This window comes from Zalophus californianus, chromosome 2, assembly GCF_009762305.2.
Source record: "Zalophus californianus isolate mZalCal1 chromosome 2, mZalCal1.pri.v2, whole genome shotgun sequence".
Lineage (NCBI taxonomy): Eukaryota > Metazoa > Chordata > Mammalia > Carnivora > Otariidae > Zalophus > Zalophus californianus.
This window is the reverse complement of record NC_045596.1, coordinates 11618998-11634416: the sequence shown is the minus strand read 5'-3', so window position 1 is coordinate 11634416 and position 15419 is coordinate 11618998. Positions and strand designations below refer to the sequence as shown.

Here is a 15419-nt window from a genome sequence, read left to right as displayed (position 1 = left end):
GCTGGGACAATGATATTTATGTGCAAAAGAATGAAATTGGATCCCTAACTTACACCCCTCAAAAAACAACTTGAAATGGATTGAAGATTTAAATATAAGATCTAAAACCATGAAACCTCTAGAATAAAACATAGGGAAAAAGATCCTTGACATTGGTCTTGGCAACAGTATTTTTGGATATGACAACAAAACACAAGCAACAAAGCAAAAACAAACAAGTTGGTACTACATCCTACTAAAAAGCTTCTGCATAGGAAAAGAAACTTTCAACAAAATGAAAAAGCAACCTAGAGAATGAGAGAAAAAAATTGCAAACCATGTTAATGGAGGTTAATATCCAAAATATAAAAGGAACTCATACAACTCAACAGGAAAAACCAAATAATCTGGTTAGAAAAGGACAAAAGATCTGAATAGATATTTTCCCAAAGAAAACATATAAATGGCCAACAGGTACCTGAAAGATGCTCAACATCATTAGTCATCAGGGTAATGCAAATCAAAACCACAATGAGATATCACCTTACATTTGTCAGAATGGTTATCAACAAAAAGAGAAGGAATAAGTTTTGCTGAGGATATGAAGAAAAGGGAACCTTTGTGCACTGCTGGTGAGAATGTAATTGGCATAGCCACTATGGAAAACAATATGGAGATTTCTCAAAAAATTAAAAGTAAAACTACCACATGATCCAGCAAACCCACTTCTGCATATATATCCAAAGGAAATGAAAACAGGATATCAAAGAGCTGTCTGCACTCCCACATTTATTGCAGCATTATTCACAATAGCCACGACATGGAGGCAAACTAAATGTCCATTGACAAATGAATAAGGAAAATGTGGTATACATACAATGGAATATTATTCAGCCATAAAAAGAAAGAAATCCTGCCATTTGTGACATCATGGATGAACCTTAAAAGCATTATACTATGTGAAATAAGTCAGAGAAAGACAAATACTGTATGATCTAACTTATATGTGGAACCTAGGACACTGAACTCAGAAACAGAGAGTAGAATGGTGGTTGTCAGGGTCTGGCAGGTGGGAGAAATGGGGAGATGTTGTTGAAAGACAAACTTCCACTTATAAGCTGAAAAAGTTTTGGGTATCTAATGTGCAGCATGGTGTCTATAATTAACAATACTGTCTTCATGTTTACTTGAAAGAGAATAGATCTTACTGCACGTGATTACTACACACAAAAAAATATTCTTACTGCACGTGATTACTACACACAAAAAATATTCTTACTGAACACAAAAATGATAATGATGCAAGGTGATGGATGGTGTTAATCTTGTAATAATCATTTCACAATACATACAGGTATCAAACCTTCACATTGTAGAACTTCAACTTATACGATGTTATATGTCACTTCTATCTCAATAAAGCTGGAAAAAAATGCAGTTGGTAGAATGTAAAATGGGGCACTGCTGTGCAAAACGGTAAATTAATTCCTTAAAAAATGTAATCTAGAATTACTATATGATCTAGCAGTTGCACTTTTGGGTATATATCTAAAAGAAGTAAAAACGGACTCAGATATTTGTACATCCATGTTTATAGCAGCAATCTTCACAAGAGCCATCAACAGATGAATAGATGAACACGATATGGTATATACACACAATGGAATATTATTCAACCATTAAAAGGAAGGGAATGTCGACCCATTCTACAACATGGAGGAATCTCGAGAACTTTCTGCTAAGTGAAATAAGCCGGTCACAAAAAGACAAATACTGTATGATTTTTACCTATGGATATATCTAGAATAGTCAAGATCATAGAGACAGAAAGTTAAATGGTGGTTACCAGGGGCTGGGGAGTGGGGTGGGGGGTTCATGTTTAATGAGTGTGAAGTTTTAGTTGAAGATGAGAAAGTTCTGGAAACGCACGGTGGTATGATGGTTGTAAAACAGTGTGAATATGAATATACTTGCTGTCCCAGAAATGTATGCTTCAAAGGTAAATTATATGTGATGTCTATTTCCCCACAATACAAAATACCAAGTGAACAAAACAAGATGAATTGGGAAGCAGGGAACCTACTAGTATTTTTATGACTGTGCTGGGTGTTCTAAAACATTGTTTACTTCATCATTACACTGCTTTTATGCAGTAGGTGATATCTTCATTTTACAAATAAGAAAATTGAGACTTTGAGGGATCACATCCACACAGCCATACGATGGCGCAGGCAGGATTTGAACTGAGCTCTTTTTGTCTCCAAACACTCCCGTTTTCTCCCACATCGTGTGAGGGAACTGTAATATTACTTCATGACAAAGGGCTGCACTTGATTATTAATTCGACTTGAGAATGTATTCTGCCTGGAAATCATTAGGAAAAAGATAGGTAACTAGGGGTGGCCAAAACACGACATATCCTTGGCCTGCAGAGGAAGAGATTTCACAACAGCAGGCTCTATCCCTCTCTAGCTGCACTAGGAGTGGCTCTAGGAGTGAGCAAGACAGGGTGGGGACCTGAGGTGTTCACATCCCAGCTGCTTCTGGTGTGTGGTTCCTCAGCTCTGTCCTTGGGGCTCCAGTCTCCCTCCTTAGAACTGCCTCTTCTGCTGGCCATGGAATTCCTTCCCTTCTGTCACTATGCAGCAAGCAGCACCTCACAACCATGTTGTGTTATGGCTATCTATCTAACTTGCTTTTTCTCCAAAATATAAACTCTGTGCCACCAACATTTTTAGGACCAGGACTGGTCTGCAGTGGAGCTCAACAGAGGTTGAATGAAGAAAATATTCATTCATCAATATCTCCTTAAAGAACAGCTTGTGATTTACAAAGCTTTGGCTGCTTTATATATAGTGCTACAATGGCACAACAGTAAAAAATGCTGACATTTGGCAAACATTTTGTAGTCTACAGAGCAATGTTAAGTCCGTATCATCTTTCCAAAAGACCCTTTTGTAGTAGATTGGACAGGGAACTGATGTCTCAAGAACTCAGGTAACTTGTCTATGGCCACAGAGCTCATGTCAGACCGGAGATTTGAACCCAGGCCTTCAGTTTCATGGAATTTTCTAGCAGAGCTGTCTAATAAACTCAGAAAGCTACCGTAATGAAACGGGCCACTGCATCTACATTTGCCAAAGTTCTATAAAAAGAGTAAACACCATACCTTGCTCTGGGTTGGTGGGTTGCTCCAGGATTCTAAATCCACAAGAGACTGAGGATCTTTCATGAGAGCTTCAGCGAAAAACTTGCTTTGGTACCAGACAGAAAAAGAGATCCAAGTTCTCAGAGGTTTCCAAATAGTTGTGCTAAAAATAATTTTCTCCTTTAGTCCCAAAGAGCCAAAGGCCCTGGAAGTCATTCATGGGGTGAGGCTCAATCAGGGGCTGGTCAAAATTATGGTTTTGTTTGAGATAAACCTTAAGCTCCTGCTTTCTTTTACTGGTACTTTTAGAGGTGCCTCCATCTCTGTGTGTCGTGGCCTCTTTTTCAGATTTGTTTACTTAAGTTTTTCCCTCTTCATTTGTTTTCCACTGGGTGGAAGTTTCAGGAAAAAAAAATTACTCACTGACTGGAAATTAGTTGTTAACTTAGAGAAAAGAGTTATTTCCTACTTGAGAATTTTCAAGGTAGAATCTTCAAATTCTGGAGATTGGGTGTTGTCTCATGGAACAAACAAGGAGAGGTGGTAAATATTCTTGGTAAATATGGCAGGAAAGGGGGCCCTCATCCTATGTGCTGTGAAATGGAAGAGGCTTATGAGCACTGCACTGATCTTTTCTTTGTTCTCTGCTGAATGGGTAAATGATTGGGTATTTTTAGAAGACTGATATGTCTTTGTTACTATAGAGAACTGATCATAACAACTCAAAAGGCAGAATGGTTCTCCAAAGCCCGTGACTACTCATCTTCGATGCAATCAATTTCTTTGTTTCCTTCTGATACGTACTTCTCACATCTCCTCAGCAACAGCAATATATAATTCATGATGCCGTTTATGGAAATTCAGTGACTGAAAAATCTTGTTTTTATCTTGCTTTCCCTACCATTCTTCTCAAGCATTTGAGAATGTTAATTGGAAGAAATATTTTCAAAGTTATCGAAGTAGACATTGATGATAAATTTGACCAAGAAGATGGATGGGCTCCCCATCCCGATAATCTTCATTTTTGCCCAGCTATCCACCCTCCCATCTGGAGGAAATAGTCTTTTGAATTTGTTGCCTGTCCAAAATATGAATGCTATCATAAGGTGGTAAAAACCACATGCTGGGCACAGAAGTGAGCAGGCTTTTGCTAAATTAGAGTAGGATTTTTTTTCAATTCAGTAGATTTGACATGTGGCATTTTGTCAGTGTAAGGTGTGCAGTATATTACTTGATATATTTATATATTGTAATATGATTGTTGTCATCATATTACATAGTTATAGTACAATAATATTGTCTATATTCACTATACTGTGCCTTAGATCTCTAGGGCTTATTTACTGCTCGTTCCGAGTTAGTACCCTTAAACACCTTCAGTTTTATCCCCCTCCTCTGATAACCACCATTTTGTAGAGTATGATCTTAATCAGATGTCCCCAGGTTTGTCTTCTCATCCTCAAAATAAAAAGGTATCTTTCATTATTTCTAAGTTTTCTCACAGTTCTTAATATTCTCCAACAAAGTGCTTGTGCCTGATGAGATTGAATTTGTAAAAAAAATGCCCCTCCTATACATATGGGTAGAGGTACAAGTCGCGTTGAAGGAGATATTTATTGAGAAAAGTCACTCAAGTGACTCTTTAGGTGCTGCGCAATATAAGGAGGCACTTGGCAGTAGCTCAATGAAAGTTTTTCCTCTCAGGGATTTTTGGCTGGAGAGGTGTTGAGATTATTTGCTTAAATGGTCTTCTAGAAGGAAGGAACCAAGGGTCCAATTCCTCTTTATGATGCAAATTTAAGGAAATTAGTCATGTACTATAGGGTTGGTCTGGTTCAAAGCTGGTCATCAAGAAAGGACGCAGTAGATCGCAGAATGGACCTGACCAGGAGGTAAGTGAGAATCTGGACAAAAAGGCCAAAAGCATTTCAGGGTGGCGGCTTTGGTACAGTATATGAATGAGCCTGCAAGTTTGTCTGCTTTCATTCATTCTGTCAGAGCAGATATCCTTTGGCGGACAGTGGTTAAACACACGGTGGTGGATTAAAAGGATTATTATATTAGAACTTAGTAAGGGGGTAATATGGAGTCAGCAAGAGCATCCCCTGCAAAAGCAACTACTGGAATGTGCGTGACTAGTGTTTAACTGTGTCACCATTTGGTGGCCGCTAAATCAACGGGAAGGGTGGGCAATCAAAGGTCTTTTTTTTTTTTGTATGTTTTACCTGGGTTGGAAGTAGGAATAACTCCTTTGAACCAAGCAAGCCTCTAGAATTCTTAGGTTGTTCATGGAGGGGAGAATTGAGGTCTTGAGTAGTCTACCTGTTAATAAGAGCAAATGGGATCCTAGCGATTCACTGAAAGCAAAGAATGGCACGACCAGACTGAACTTAGACAGGCAAAGCAGGTCACTGGGGTAAAATGCTGCCATTAGTTCAATACCAGTAGAACATCACACACCAACCCTTTGTCGTGTGTAAGGCTTGACTTAACTCTCTAACTTCAAGGAATCTCCCCTTCTAAGAGGCTGAACCAGAACACCAGTCCTTACAAGCTTAATTTCAGGTGTTTCAGCCTTTGGATGTGTTAATTTATTTATATAAAGTGATGGCTTTTTTTTTTTATAATTTTTTATTGTTATGTTAATCACCATATATTACATCATTAGTTTTTGGTGCAGTGTTCCATGATTCATTGTTTGTTCATAACACCCAGTGCTCCACGCAGAACGTGCCCTCCTCAATACCCATCACCAGGCTAACCCATCCCCCCACCCCCTCCCCTCTAGAACCCTCAGTTTGTTTTTCAGAGTCCATCCTCTCTCATGGTTCGTCTCCCCCTCTGACTTACTCCCCTTCATTCTTCCCCTCCTGCTATCTTCTTCTTTTTCTTTTTTCTTAAAATATGTTGCGCTATTTGTTTCAGAAGTACAGATCTGTGATTCAACAGTCTTGCACAATTCACAGCGCTCACCGTAGCACATACCCTCCCCAATGTCTATCACCCAGCCACCCCATCCCTCCCACCCCCCACCACTCCAGTAACACTCAGTTTCTTTCCTGAGATTAAGAATTCCTCATATCAGTGAGGTCATGTGATACATGTCTTTCTCTGATTGACTTATTTCTAAAGTGATGGCTTTTTAATGGGCTTTTCTCATTCACTCTTTGAAATAGCACAATCTCTGTCAAAGAACTTAGAACTAGTTTCGTGACGTCCAAAAGAGACAGATGTATTCTTACCGTACTGCCTTACCTTGGCCAAGTATTGATACAATTTACGGTTATTTATATTTGCTTTCCTGTGTCATCCCCAACTTCCTTAATTTCCCTTTAATGATTGAGAATAAAGTTTCTTGTTATTATTAAGGTATTTTTTCTGTTCTACAATATTAGATTTTAAAAATTATTTTTATCTCAGATAACTCATTATAATCTGTATCTTCTCAGACATATTCTTCTTCACAAAGAGAACTAGCCTTTGAAATTGTCTCCTACAGCATTCAGAGCTCTGATGGGGCTAAAGCTTGTTAGTGACTATTTCACTCAGCTTTTTTGATGCTTTTTTTAGAGACAATGGTGAAAGTGATAGGTAAAATAATATGCTGCAGGGAGTATTAGCTGAGAGTAAAAAATCAGATTCTGTTTTTACCTGCCAGTAATGCCAAGGCCAAGGTCTTCCTCTGCCTTTCCTATGCAGAGAAGTTTTTCCTCTCAGCTTGTGCTTTGGTTTTCCTGTAGCCTTAACTCACTTATCAACTGAAGTCAGTTCAATCTAGACCAATCCAATCAATGCCCACAGAGCATCTAACAGTGTGCTGGTTCAGCTCTCAAAAAAAGAGTTCAGGTTTGTAGTTTTGCCAATTTTTTTTTTTTTTTTGGTGTAAATACTCCCTTGATGGGGGGCATGTATTTTTTTGAATTAACATTTTTATTTTCTTTGGGTAGATACCCAGTGGTGGAATTATGGGATCATATGGTATTTTTAATTTTTTTGAGGAACCTCCATACTATTTTCCACAGTGGCTGCACCAATTTACATTCCCACCAACAATGCATGACAGTTCCTTTTTCTCCACATTGTCGCCAACATTTGTTATTTCCTGTCTTTTTGATTTTAGCCATTCTGATAGGTGTAAGGTGATGTCTCATTGTGGTTTTGACTTGCATTTCCCTGATGATGAGTGATTAAAAAAAAAAAAACAAAACACCTCCCATCATGGCCAATTTCAAGCCACCAACCTGACCTTGATTAAATGCAAAGTTGGGAAGATATGTGCAGAATTGGCCTTTTTGCTAAGTACTAGATTTATTAAAAAAAAGTTTTAGCTGATATACAATGAACACTTATATGCTATGACATTACATCCTGTTGAGGTGAATAATTTTATCATCCTTCTTTTAGAGATGAAGACTGTAGCAGTCTGATCCACAGTTGGCCCACCCAACCATTATACCATATACCTCCCCAGGGTGTTGTTAACTTTACAAGATCAGGTTCCTGCATCCAAAGAGCTTTCAGGAAGGTAGAATGCACACCTGACTCCTCCTCCTCCCTGGAGCACTAGATTCTGTCTGGAATCTAATCTCTTTCTTGCCTCGGTGCCTTATTCATTTCATCTCCTTCGGCTTGCAGGTTCCTGCTAACTGTGTCTTCCCCATGCCCCTTTCTTCATCTGCTCACATTTTTCATCCTTATCCATTACTTTGTCCAGAAGGTCTCCTTGATGCTTCAGAAAGTCTCCCTGATGCTCTCCATCAGGTACAGCCTTGTCTTCCCTTGAACCCTCCTGGCACATTATTTGAGCCTTTCTTAGGCACTTTGGCTCATGGATTCTCAATTAGGTCTATTGGTTCAGCATATCAGCAGATTAGGTCAAAACATTTGTATTTTTCAAAAGGCCTATGAGTAATTCTGATGGACAGCCAGGCTTTGGAATCTTTGTCTGATCTTTTCTTGTTCAAATGATGCCCTGTTTGTTAGTCCTTCCAAACCACAGGGTTCCAGTCATACAAATCTGGTCTTCTCCCTCTTTCCTCTTGTTCTTCTATTCATTATCTCATCACATACTTATTGAGCTGTTATTTTATGCTAGCTACTGAATGCTTGGTCTTGGTATTCAAGGGAGAGTAAACCTAGAGCTCTTATAGAGGAAAAGTTTAGTGGAGAAGACAGACATTCATCAAATAATCACAGAACTATGTTTAAGAGGATGTTAATTTGGACTTCCCATCATCTTGGAATTTCCTTTGAAGACTCAAAGCAAGGAATAATGGGCAATCAGTGTCCACACATCCATTTAAGACTTGCTAAGAACAGCTGGATCTGACACTGACCAGTGTCTACTTTCCATCCACATAAGAGAAAACTCGAAGTTAGAAAATGATTAATGGTTGGTTGGAGAGAGCCTTCAAAGTAGAGAGCTGTTGGCTGATAAGGGAGTGCTGATGAGTTCTCCCCTCCTTTCCTATGAGGGAGGTAAGGGAAGAGTGATACCCACTCTCCAGCCAAAAGATCACTGATAGTGTGAAAGGTGCCTGCAAGAAAGAAGGTGTTTATTCTTCAGTTGGATGTTTAACTAAACTGTGAAGCTAAAAGACTTGCAGCTTTCACAGGATCAGAGAAATGTGATAAACAGGTTCTGGGGGAGCTTGACCCACCCCTGGAGGTTGATGTCTTATGGGATCATAGAAACTAGAGAATTCTAGTTCTATAAAGGCGGAAGGCTGTCAGAGAAGGGAGCCAGTATAGGGGAAGCCATTAGAGAGACAAGGGTACAAGAGTTTCCTAAGAGGCAGGTGGTACTGGCAATGAAGCTGGGGTTGGGCCATCTAGATGGGAATTAAGCCAGGACAAAGTCCTCCTAGAGCTAGGTAGCCAGTAAGAAGTCACTGAGTACGTCACTGAGTACATCACTGAGTACAGAAGCTGAGGTCGGTGTGGGGCAAAGCAAAGTACCAACCAAGGAGTGAATCACCCATTCAGGGAACTGTGTAGTATGGAGGTCTCTCAGAAAGTTTCTAATGACCCTGGGAATATGTTCAACTAGAGAGAGTTGGCATTTGAAGACGAGGCACACCTGTGTGTGGCAGGAGAGAACCATGCAAATAGCACATACTGAGCAAAAATACTTTGATCATGTTTTTCTAATTCTTTTATGCTCTAATCTGACTCTAGACATGTTCAAAGTGGAAGGAGGGAGAAGAGATGGGGGAAGAGTGTAAAACCATAGCAGATCCTGAGCTGAAGGCATGGAAAAGGGAACAGGCTGTATTTTGGATGTGAAATGAAAGTTATGATTTAGATTTGTCTTTTTAATATCTGAAAATGAGTCACAATTAAATAATGAAACTGGGTCATGTAATTGAAAATGACCAGAAAGTTAAGGAATTTGCCTGAGATGTCATGAAAGGAAAAGGAAGAAGGATCCAAAAGAATTTGACTAGAATAAGTGATGAGAGAAGAATGAAGTTGTTTCTTACTTATGTCAAGCACAAATAAGGTCATTTGATAAACTCAATAAACTCTGGAGAGTGTTCTGAAGGAAAGGTGAGGGGTGTTTCAGGAGTATCTAGCAGGGTGACGTAGCTGAGACTATGGATCAGGGAGGGCCTGCCTTGAGATATGGCATCTGGCCTGAAATGTGAAACAGAAGCTGACATTAACCAGTAAGAGGTTTTGAGAAAACACTTTCAGGCTGAGGGATTGCCATGTGCAAAGGTCCTGTGGTAGAAGAGGATAATTTTGAAAGAAGGCCATTGAGAAGGAGCAAAGGAGAGCATGAGCCTGGAGGGAGGATGGCTCTCCTGGCCATGGAAAGTTCTAGTCTTTTTCCTGGGATAATAGGATCCCCTGAAGGACTGTGAACAGAATTTATGAGCCAGGCCATCAACTATCTCTCAACCCTGATAGGTCACAACAATGAGGATGGTATACAATGAGGTGATGCCTGTTTGCCACTTTCCCGGCTTTTCAGTGTGGTTTCTGAACCCAGTTGCTTTCACTGTAGGGAAAGAAGAGAATTCTTGTGAGAAAATTAGTTTGCATGTTCACTCACTCATTGAATGAACAAATGTTATTGACCCCTACTGTGTGTCAGGGCTTGTCCCAGGCCCTGGGGATCAGAGTTGAAAGAGGAAGAGAAAACCCTGATGTGCACAGAATTCGAATTTCACACCATTGGAGAAGGAAGGACCCTCAGAGGGCATCAGCCTGATTTTCCCATTTTACAGACCAGAAAACAGATGCAGTGAGAAAAAGTGACTTGCCCAAAGTTTACAATTACATATGATGTTAGAATTAGAACTCAGGTCCCTGTATGATTTCCAAGAGTCACTCCATGCATAGCATAGCCTCTCATCAAGCCCTCATTCCTAACTTCACATGGAGAAGACACTGCAGTATTCTTTATATATAGAAATATCCATTACTGGGGATAATTGAGAATTAACAAACAGCATTATCTCCAACCATAATACTCGATCCTTGCCCGTATGTCCAAAATATCACCGCTCATATTTTAAATCATAAGAAATGTTTTCAAAATTGCAGAACATTTCAAACATACATGAAAGTGATGCATACTGATGCCCCAGGCACCCGGCTGCCAACTGCAAGTTACCCAAGGGGATTATTATTTCCTCGGTGCCCTATTCACTTAGGCTCCCTTCCCCCCAACCCTAGCATTTGGTATGTTTTGAAGCAAATTCCACACATCATATCATTTATTTTGTAAATATTTCAGAAAACTTAGGAATTTTTATCATCTCGGATAACAAATAACAGAGCGATTGACACCCTGCAGCTCCATCGGCCCTTGAGACTTCTTAACCGAAAACGAGCATACTTTAGATAAGTCAAAAATGTCTTAAAAGCACTTTACTCACAGAATGCCATAGTGTGCACTAAAAGTTCTGAAATGTAATTTTATGGGGCTGTCAAGCTTTTTCAGGGACGTTTTCAGAGTGCAGTGGGAGCTCTCTGATGACCCGTTACAGAAATTCCAAGAAGCTGTGAGTTCAGTAGGGAAGGCCTCTCAGAGCTGGTCTTCCACCCTGCCGCACGTCCAGGATGGGCCCTGCTGGTGCCAGCTGCTGCAGTGTTTGGCTTTCACTAACAAAACCTGTCAAACTGTCCTGGGATTGTTTAGGAAACATCGGAGAACCAGTGCTGTTTTCAAAATGTTGGGTAATTCTGGAGTCTTGGCAGGTGAAGGCTAATGGGGTGATCTGAGTTGCCTTGGGAGCTGAAGAGTCCCTCGGCACCGAATGGGGCAGGTCAGCCCATCAGGTGTGTGCAAGGCTGGGCACTGCTGCTTCCATCCCCACTATGGTGCCATCCATCAAGAGAGATGGGGGGAGAACTTGGGCAGTGACACCCGGGCTGACAGACCACGAGAGCAAAACCTCTGTGTGTCTGCTTCACAACCCCTATGCTTCCAGGTTGTTCCAACTTCAATTTGCACACTTCCCTGAGAAATATGGGGCATATGAAAGCCGCCGTATCTTTGTGTGTGTGCATGTTCTTTTTTTTTAAACATTGAGACATGATTGGCATATAACATTATATCCGTTGCAGGTGCATAGCATAGTGATTCAGTATATGTGTATATTGTGACATGGTCACACAGTTTAATTAGCATCCATCACCACACATGGTTACAAATTTTTTTTTTCTTGCCAGGAGAACTTTTAAGATTTGCTTTCTTAGCAACTTTTAGATGTACAGGGCAGTGTTAACTATAATCCCCGTGCTGTTCATGGCACTCCCAGGACTTATTTATTTTATAACTGTATGTTTGTACCCATTGGCCCCCTTCACCTATGTCACCCATCCTCTCCACCCCCAGCCTCCAAAACTACCAATCTGCTTTCTGTAGGATGAGTTTGGGTTTTGTTTTTAGACTCCACACATAAGTGAGATCATACGGCATTTGTCTTTCTCTGTCTGACTTATTTCACTTAGCATAATGTCCGTCCATGTGGTGGCAAATGGCAGATTTCCTTCTTTTTTTATGGCTGAATAATATTCCATTGTATATACATACCACATTTTCTCTATCCATTCATCCATCGATGGACACTTAAGCTTGTTTCTGAGATGCCGCATCTTTGAATGATGAAAAATAAAAAAACAGTTACCATTTATCAAGCGTTTATTGTGCCAAGGCACTGTCCTAAGCACCTTATATGTATCTCTTGGTTATTCTTTACCATGAGCCCCAGGAGGTAGCTGCTAGGACTTCTTCATGGTGCGCAAGGGGACCGAAGTTAGGGGCAGATTGGTAGTGCTGGTGAGGGGCAGAGCTGGACTCCAAAACCCTCCTCCTCCCCAAACCAACAGCCTCCAATCAGCCTCCTGGTTTCTTCTACTATAAAGCTTTCCTGCCCCTCTGCCTGTCTTTGAGACTCTGCCAAAATGCAAGTGATGGTGGCTCACTCCCTTGCTATAGCAAGTTCAGAATAAATAGCCTTTTCTTGCTCTCATCTGGTTCATCTTCACTTATTTCCACAATGTGGATGCCCACAACCCTTTGTTTCATTTCTCAGTTGTCTAAAGTTCTAGAAGGGAAGAGGGGTACTAGTCATTGGGGCCCCAATAAATGTGGGGAAGCCAATCCCTACTTTTAAGGGGTTTGCAGTCTCTGTGGGGAATCTAGGCTTCTGTGCATGAGTTATACCTGATACAGACTCAGGTACAAGAATGCGCCCCTTACAGTGTGCTCCTCTCTTACTCATCTATGCCCCCCACATGGCAGCCAAGGGCTAGAATCTAAAGGTGCTCACTATATACTGGTGGATTAATGACTTATTCTAATTAGATGCCTGAATAAGAACAAGGAAGTTAGTCTTAAATGCTGATTGGGTTCTGGAGGCAACCACTGACCAGTATGGCCCAACAGCCATGCGAGTAGCTCCCCTACCTTCCTGTCTCTCTCCCCCGACCTCTTGCAACAGCCTCTGACCTGCTCTCTCTGGCCTTTCCATCTCTGCCTTCAAGTCCAAGCTCTCCTGTGTTACTAAAATGAACCCAAACAATGGGCACTTGATTAACAGAAATTTGTTAGATGAGTGAATAATATCACTTTCCTATTTAAATTCATTCTAATAGTTAAACCCGCTCTGTAATTTTTTTGATCCAAAATATCCATTAGATAGAACTTTGCCACAAGGCAAATGCAAGGGAAAATCACAGAAAGCACAAATGGGAAGAAGAATTATTTGCTGGTATGTGAGATGGCTTTGGTTGGAATGGTGAGACCCACCTTGTTCTTGGATTCCCAGAACACCTTGGAAGCCAAAAACATCGCCTCTCCCTTCCAGCTGGCTACATAGGGCCACTCTTTCTCTAATGGTCATTAAGAGGTATATATCTGCCCTCCGAGGCCATTAGTTAGTGGCCAGGGCAAGGGACCTATCGGAAGGGTTGCAACTAGCAGCCCAGAGGAGGTCCTTCAAGGGGCTAATGATCAACATCATTTATGGGGACTCCCAATTTGAAGGCAGCAAATAATAACACCCATTTATGAAGCACCTACTATAGAGAATCCTGACCATTTAGTGAAGTAGGTATTATTATCTGTTTATTAGAGATATGGAAAGTCAGGAGCCCAGATGAGAGAATTTGCAAAGGTCATGCTGCCACTAAGTGATAGATTTGGCATTCAAACTCAGATTTTTCTGACCCCCCCAAACAGACCTTTAGTTTAATGTGAGGACAGTAATACTGCTTAGCTCCTGTGATTGTTGTAAAGATTAATTGAAATAATCCACAGAAAATGAGTCCCAAGTTGCCTAGAGCATAGTAGGCACTCAGTAACTACTAGGTGAGTTAATATTGCTGGCATTATCTTTGCTGCTCTGACTATTGCAGTTTTGGCTCCTGGTCTCTGATGAATCTTCCGTCCTGTGTTCTCTGTGCCCACTTCGCCCCTGAAAACCACCCAGGGACCTGTCTTTGGTTTCAGGGAGGCCAGAGGTAACATGGCCAGTTAGTGATGAAACTTTTTATCCTGAGGGTTTTGAGAGTGTCTGTGTGACATTATCTAGGCAGAAAAATAGTGATGATGGTGGTGATAATAACAATAATAAAAATAAAATAATAATAATAATAATGATAGCTTAAATTTATTGAAAACCCCTAAACTCACTTCTTTGTGGGCATTTCAGTTCTATTCCAACTGCCCGGTGTTTCTAAATGTTTACCCGGATAACAGAAGACCCTTGTTCTCTGCTTTGCTTCTTGCTGAAAACATTTGAGGCATTCTGGAGGAGAACCATGGACATGAGCCAGTCTCAGAGTTAAGAGTGACAATAGACCCAACAAAGGCAAAGATTTAGCAGCAGGTGGTACCACTTGCACACACATCCCCTGCCAGCCAAAACAACATTCTCACTGACTCCATTCCAGTGGAGAGAGAGCTGGAAATCCAACAGTGACTCATAGTGTGCTTGGGAAGAAAGCTGAGTATAGTGGTTTTGGCAAAAAGGACAAAAGCAATGAAATGTTACCACAGTCTAAATTAGCAGGACTCTCCACATCTTCTCTCTTCCCACTGACATTTCTTTGTGGCAGCTGATGGAGTAAGACCACTGGCTTTGAAGGCCAAAGTCTTCATTGCCCAGCCATGCACCCTTGGGCAATTTGCATGAGCTCTCTAAACCTTACTTTTCTCTTCCATAAATTAAAAAATCTAAAATAGTTCAAACCAGGTATGATTGTTAAGATTAATGAAGTAATGCATCTCATTGACTGGCGTTTGTGCCACTCAAGAAATGTTGGTTTTTGTTGGTGAAAGGCGAAGCAATTCTAAGTCAGAAACATTCCTTTCTTTTCTTCCTTTTTTTTTTTTTTTTTTTAGCAGTATTTAGAATTTACCTGCTTGCTGGTGCTAGGAAATGCATGTCTTTGGTGGCGCTCCTTCTGGGCTCTAGATCTGTTTTCAGAATAATCTCATCTGTGTGGTTAGAGAAACTCCCTGAGAGAGTAACTTCTAAACAACTTTTTTAAGACTTGAAGGATGACGTCAGTATCTGGGAAAATAGGTGTGAGGCGGGGTAGAGTAGGCTGTCGAGGAAGAACTAACAGCTTGAGGAAAACGTGGCATGAGAGAGGACAGGATACGTCGGAGAAAGTAGGACAGAGCTGGTGAGGAGCAGAATATTGTGAGAAGCATGATGAGAAATGCAGGTGGGGGTTGAGGCAGAGGCTGATCACAGGAGTGGAAAGGCCATTGTGGATCTTGGAATTTAACTGAACAGCAATAAGTAGTACATGGAGAGTAGGATTGGGA

At 40.8% G+C, this 15419-nt stretch overlaps 1 protein-coding gene across 7 annotated transcripts in view; it reads right to left on the bottom strand.

Moving 5' to 3' along the window:
• Positions 1–15419, bottom strand: part of C1QTNF7 (C1q and TNF related 7) — a 100606-nt gene that overhangs the window by 12159 nt on the left and 73028 nt on the right. For 3 of the 7 annotated variants that reach the window (XM_027600703.2, XM_027600701.2, XM_027600698.2), the window contains exon 2: positions 12174–12235. The exons of 3 other annotated variants lie outside the window; for them this stretch is intronic. The gene's annotated coding sequence lies outside the window, so the exon portion shown is untranslated. Of the gene's footprint in view, positions 1–3148; positions 3454–12173; positions 12236–15419 lie in introns of those variants that run through there. One more of the 7 variants, XM_027600700.2, reaches the window with a different exon arrangement.